This window comes from Macadamia integrifolia, chromosome 6, assembly GCF_013358625.1.
Source record: "Macadamia integrifolia cultivar HAES 741 chromosome 6, SCU_Mint_v3, whole genome shotgun sequence".
In the NCBI taxonomy this organism is placed as follows: Eukaryota; Viridiplantae; Streptophyta; class Magnoliopsida; order Proteales; family Proteaceae; genus Macadamia; species Macadamia integrifolia.
The window spans coordinates 8,728,746-8,735,646 of NC_056562.1; the positions used below are offsets into that span (position 1 = coordinate 8,728,746).

Sequence of the window (6,901 nt, forward strand, 5' to 3'; positions counted from 1 at the left end):
AGTGATGATCTCCTTCTTAAAGAAGCCAACCTGTGTATGAAATAGACTTCTTGTAATGAATGGAAAAATGCAGAAATTCAATCTCATGTATTAATTCTTGGACAACTCTGAAGCCAAAACCCAACTTGAATCAATGTGTAACCGTTTGCTAAATTGACCATCAGGTGAGCTACCTGAATGGTTACAGAATCCTGGCCATCCAATGATATAAAACCATGATTGCACTTGTTCGAATGCAATATGAGTACACAAAAGTCAAATATAAGATCTTGTTTCCAACAACCAAGCCTTTTCCCAATTAAATGGAATCAGCTACATGGATCCAAGAGAGGGTAAAATAAAAGAAAAGGAGGGGAAAAAAAATGAAAGAAAAAGGGAAGAAACAAAGCAACACCACAGGAACATCCTGCCTAAATGTGATAGGCTACATGGATCTTTGCCCTCAAAATAGCTCTATTTGCAATCGTACTAGACTCAAGACCAGCTTTTTATTTTATTTTTATAGATAGGCCCCGAGGAGAGTTGAACTGATGACCTTTTAACTGTGGGGTGTTGGTTTTTTCCAACTGAACTAACCCCTTAGGATTACATGTCTTTCCTTTCAACATCTTCTATGGTCATTTAAGGTCCCTCCAGCTCTTTTAGCTCTTTCAATCTGGTCTGATCACTCCTCCTCATTAGGGTATCCCAAGGCCTCCATTGAACATCGCCATACCACTTTAGATGACATTCTCAGAGCTTGTCTTATATCGGGGCAATTCTCAAATCGGTTCTAGCTCGGTCATTCCTTACTCTATCTCTCGTAGTTTTACCTCAACTACTATTTCCATCCCATGCAAAGTCCATCCGCTTGCTACCGTACGAAAATAAGCGTTTCATAATCTAAAGAAAAACATTTTGCACCTTTACTAGACCAAACTTAATAATTCAAAATCAGAATGAGACAATTCCATTTGAAAAAGCTAGTAATTTCTAAGCACCTTGGGAAACGATAGTTACTGTAATCCCACCCAAAAAACTTTTGCCATAAAATAAATAAGGAAACCCCTAATTTCCATGAAACCACAATGTAAAAACCTTCACTCACTAAAGAAAATCTGCCTTCTCGATCACCACAAGACCACCAGCTAATTTCATCAAATCCAAACTTAGAAAATAACCATTATCATTTTTACACAAATTATACCATTCACTTCCGATAATTCTCAAGAAATTTTAAGTGTAAAGTAAAAACCCAAATATCACACAACTACCATTTAGTTAATTAATCATCATCCATATACACATTCCTCTTCAGCCCCAAACGTGCCCACAACATCATCATCAGCGACAATCATGAGGACCCATTCACAAAGAAAAACAGGAACCCATAAACAATGAAAGACCCACAAGATTAGTTTGATCAAACTATCAATTCATATATACTATTGATTTAACCCTAATCTTACCTTAAGATAAAACCAATAGCATCCCAGATATCAGAAATGGATTTGCCACTAGCTAATATCGTCAATTCCAAACTTTTAAAAACTAACCATCATCAGTTCCACAGAAAATATAACATTTGCTTCTAACGTTTGTTATAGAGTTGTAAGAGTACAGGAAACCCCAAATTTCAGACAACCACCATTTATTTAACTAACCATTATCCACTTAACATCATCAACAGTAGCAAGAACCCATTTCACAAAACAAAGAGAGACCCAGAAGATCACTTTGATCAAACTATCTATATATACACTATTTTATTTCTTAAAGACAAGAAAAAAAAAAAAATCTAGGCAACACGACATACAACAGGGTACTTAGCTTCAAACTTCTTCTCCCAGTCGTTGAGAACGCCCATCTCTTTTTCAGAAAGGCTATCAAGTGAAGCACAAATGTCTTCTTCGTTCTTGCTAATCTTTGCCAAAGCTCGGCTCGCATCTCTACCGGCGAACATGCAGTAGGAACCACCAGGACCATAGAAGTTCTTAGCAGAGGAGACATCGAAGATATTCCCCTTCATTGCCACGTATATGGGCTTGCTGGTATCAGAGCCATCGAATTATTTCAGCTGCTGCTCTGTTAGCTCCATCTCCGGATGAATAGTAAAAAGATGAAAATAATAATCTCAATCTGCAGAGAGAGAGAGAGAAGAGAGAGATGTTGATTTGGTGTTGATTTGTAGAGATGAGGTGAAACAAGACTATGGATGAGAGAGCGAGTGGGAAGGTGCGACTTGTGAGATAGGTAAAATGAGAGGCAAAGGGGCAAATCAGGAAATTCACTAAAACTTTACAGCGTGGACTGGTACGCTTGTGGAGTGGCAGCTAATAGCGTGCATTCAATCAGCTGTCTCAATTATACCTAAGGATGTCAATTTGAAACGGAATTCATTTAAAGAAACCGAACCGATTCCTTTACACTGAAATCGCAAAATTGTACTAAATGTTTCGGGTCTAATTTCAAGTTTAAGATCGATTAATTAAATGAATTAGGTCTGTTTTAACCATTTAACCCGTTGATTGCAAACCAAATTGATATTCTGAAAATCAAACCATTAAATCGTCAAAATTGATCTAATTAACCCGTATAATGATTAACTATTTGATTATTTTAACAAAACATAATGGTTTAATTTAGGGTAAGAATTAAGGGTTGTCCAATATTCTATTCAATAATTTATTCCTATTATATAGTTATGTAGTTAAATCCTTGCTTGTTCAATGCCTCATTTAATTTGATATAAGATTGAAGTGTTTATCAACAAAAGCAAATTTTGGTAACTATGCGAATAAACTAGCAAACTAATTACTAACTGTTTAGAAACCATATGGAATAAATCGTGATCAAAACCATTTAAAATTGTGAAACCCACACCTTTTAAAAACCGTTTACTAAACGGTTGTGGTTTTAGAAAGTGCAATCATTTAGTAAATGGTGCAGTTTTTGTTTCAGCCAAATAAATGTGAACTGAACCGAACTGCAACATATACGCTGAAACCGAACCAATTAACACCCATAATTTTAGGTAGCTTGCTCTCGAGCTACCTGGTGGCTTGGCCCATGCAGCTAGATACGAGGGCAAAATGACTACCCCACCTCTTTGAAATATAAAAAATTTTCATCCCTTATTGATGCCCTATGCCCTCTCATTGGTCCATCATTAATGTAGGTCATGCGGTCGAATACTATTCTTCCTCCTTACATACAAAATAAAAGGGCAAGAGAATGCTTCCTAATAATGTGCATGTATAGCCATATGGTCCATACGAGTAATAGGGTTGTCAATCAATTGGGATGGGCCGGTTTCAGTCAGGCCTAGCCATGCTTGTACCCTTGCACCGTAACTTTTCTATTTAAGAAATGAGTTGGTCTCGTGTCGGAGTTGACTGGGTTCCAGGCTTCTCCTGCTTGGATTAATTGGACTATAATCGGGCCTTAAATAGACTAATGCACCAATAAAGCCTTCAACGGTTTTTAATTGTTTTAAATTTAAAAAAAAAATTAATATATTTATTAAATCATCAACAATTTTGAAAAGACTTTGCACTTAATTGTATTCAATAATTAATAAAAATATCAATATATACTATATTCTATAAAAAAAAAAATTTGAAATACACATATAAATAGTCGAGCTAAACATGTCAGTCGAGTCAGGCTTATAAACATGTCGGGCCAATTGGGTACCTATGTATTTGCTTATGAGGCTACCATGTTTATTAATTGGGCTGATTTAGGTCGGGCCATACATATGTTGTGCACGATTGGACCTGTCAGGCCGGGCCAGAAAAATACCTAATTTTTTTTTGGTGAATAAAAATTGACACCTCTATGAGTAAGATTATTGATTAGTTAGGTTTGATTTAAATGATTCAATTCGATTCAGCTCACTTTTGTAATTGACTGAAGAAAAAAAGAAAAAAAAAAAAGAACGGATTATTATCTGTTTTCAAGTTCCAAATGGATTAGTTTGTTTCAGTTAATCGGTTTGTAACCGTTATCTTTGTAATCATTTTAGTGGGTTTGGTTATTGGCAAAATGGTCGCGGTATGTGCAGAAAAATAGGAATGAGGAACGTCCGGAGCCCGGTGAATGTTCACGTAAGTGATAAGATTGACACGTGTTAAATATATTAATCTCGCTAATAGAGTTGTAAACAGTTACAACTTTGTTTAATATTATTAATATTTAAATAAATAAATAATAAAAATTCCAATATAAGCGGACTCCTCCTTTGATTCTACTTAGAAATCTCGATTCTCTCTCTCTCTCTCTCCTTGCTTATTCTTCAAGGCCATTCCTTATTTCTTCTTCCTTTTTTAGCGTTTTCCAGTCTAGTTGAAGTTTTGTTTATCAATCTCACTGAAGATTTGCATACATGGTAAATTCTCATAGGTTAATAATATCTACCCAAGAAGCAATAATAAAATCCTAGATATTCAAGAGTTTTGTTTACTTTATAAATTCAAATGTCCTCTACCATACAATCCCTTCCCCGATGATTAATATGTAAACATGGTATTTAGATATGTGTGGCCAAGTCTCTCATATGCTCAGTGCATAAAAATAGTTATATTGATTTTTTTCTTACCTCATCCTATTTTGAGAGCAAAGCAAGAGAGAGAGAGAGATGATGATGATGGCAGCTGTAGAAAGAAAGAATGGTCTTGAAGAAAAAACAAGGAGAGAGAGAGAGAATTGAGGTTTCTTAGCATAATCGAAGGAGGAGTCTGATTATATTGAATTTTTTATATTTTATTTATTTATTTGTATAAAAAAAAAATATTAGACAAGTTAAGTAACCACGTCCGTCATCTCTCCCCCTAAAAACTAGGAATCAGTTACAATATAAAAAACTAATAGATGGTTTAGATTAATCTAATATTAAATGGACGGTTAATATTAAAAGAAAGTGAAAATAAGATTACAATACGTACGTCTTGCTACCACTCGCTCAGTTATTTGTTTTATTCGGGTTGATGGTTTGGTTATTTTATGTATTCGGTTTTAATTAGTTATTTAGTGGTTTATTGGTTTAAACGGTTATTGGTTTGGAACCGAAAGAATTAATTTTCTTTTACAAGAGGTAAAACCAAAATCAAATCAAAAAAATAATCAAAGCAACAGTTATCTGTTAATTGTTGTTTTATTTGGTGTTTATATGTGTTACTGTGGATTCCAAGGTCTCTCCTCACGCTTTCTTGCAAGTCATAGGCAAAGACTAAACCCGGAGCCTATCTCCAGGCTAAGCTCTCCGAAGCTCAAGTTAGTTAATATGAGGAATGGATATACGAGCTTTGAGGGTTCAAGATTGCATACCTTCTTGTCCTGCCTGTTCCTTTTTTCTTACTGTTCCCCATCTTAGCCTTCTTCCACTTTCGAGCTTCCCCTTCTCGAGGTGACTAGTTTCTCGGTATGGTCAGCTCCTGTGTATACATCAAAGCCATAACAGTTGGTGGGCTTCTACCCCTATAAGTCCGATTTCTTGAGTTTTGTACGTATTCATTGGGATTTTAACCGTTGATAAGTCTTTTCTTCTGTATGTCTTTTTGGTGGGTAACTTCCTTCGTATACCAGTTGGTTGGTCTTTTCTCTTGTTTGTTAGGTTTCAATGGCCGCCATGTGGTTGCTTTGCGGTCACTCTTTCTGGAGATCAATTAATCCTTGTGCGGTTCCCCTTGATCAAGTAATTGGGGCCATATTTGACTGACTCCTGATCCTGAGTTCTGGGATTGGCTTGACCAGGGTCAGTGTGTGAGGGATGGCGATTTGGGGACTAAGCATGGCCGCGCGCGTGGTGCCTCACGCTTGTTTGTGCTTTATAAATGTTTATCAATGAAGGAATGGAAGATATCAAGAAGTGGAAATATATGTACTCTATTTTGCTGGTGCAAGACAATTGTAGAAGATAATTTTCTCCACTGCTTGCATGCCTTCTTTCTCCTCTTTACTTTTGTCTTTCTCTTTACTTTGAATTATAGATTTAATAAGTTAAATTTGTTGAAGGTGGAGAACGGAGGGTCAAGCTTCGAGATATCAATCATGTAAAAGAATGGATATCCAAATTATGAGAGATCAATAGGGGAAAGGTTGCAATGGTGGCGAAGAAAGAAAAAGATTCTCATAAACTTGCTACCTCATATAAAAGGATTTGTGAAGGGATACCCTTTCCTTCGAGTGCCGAGTTCTTTTTCTCCTTTTATTTACACCCCTCAAGGTATTAATAATTTGTATTTTTACTTTTTTACCCTTTTGATATGATACATAACTTTTTACAATGAAGTTTATAATGTCATTATACATGTGTACTCGAAAAAAAATGCATGATAATGACATAATGATATGTCACGTTCACTTGCCTTAAAAACATTTTGAGATTAAGATAATGGGCAATTCAAAGAAGAAGTCAAGTTTTAAATACACTTATAGAGGTGTCATTTAGACCCTTTGTTTTTATTGTTCATGTTCCTAATATATATATATATATATATATAGAGAGAGAGAGAGAGAGAGAGAGAGAGAGAGAGGTATGCTAGTGTAGTACCTAGGAATTAGGAATGCTAGCAGGATTTTGACCGTATGATTTGATCAACTTGAATTAAACCGTTGGATGGAGAGAAGGTATACAAACGATTTGCTACACCTTTCCTCTCCCCCTTTCTCTCTCCTCTCTCTCAATCGTTGGAAAAGTCATTCTTTTTACCAAATCCAGCCGGATAAAGCAAACTCTGGTGGGACCTCTAGACAAATAAAGAGGGGTTAGATTCTAACCCATAGGATGAAAATAAATTCTCCACCAAGTGTAGTAAGCGTAATCAGATCAAGTGAATCGCACCAGTGGCTTCTCCTTCGGCTCCGGCGATGGTGAAGTTTTCCGTCACTGAACCCATTCCCTACGAAAACCTCTAGTCAT

General features: G+C 36.0%; 1 pseudogene; it reads right to left on the reverse strand.

Annotated features, from left to right (window-relative positions):
• Nucleotides 1-1,613: 1,613 nt before the first annotated feature.
• LOC122082451 lies at nucleotides 1,614-2,202 on the reverse strand (annotated as a pseudogene).
• Between the last annotated feature and the right edge of the window lie 4,699 nt (nucleotides 2,203-6,901).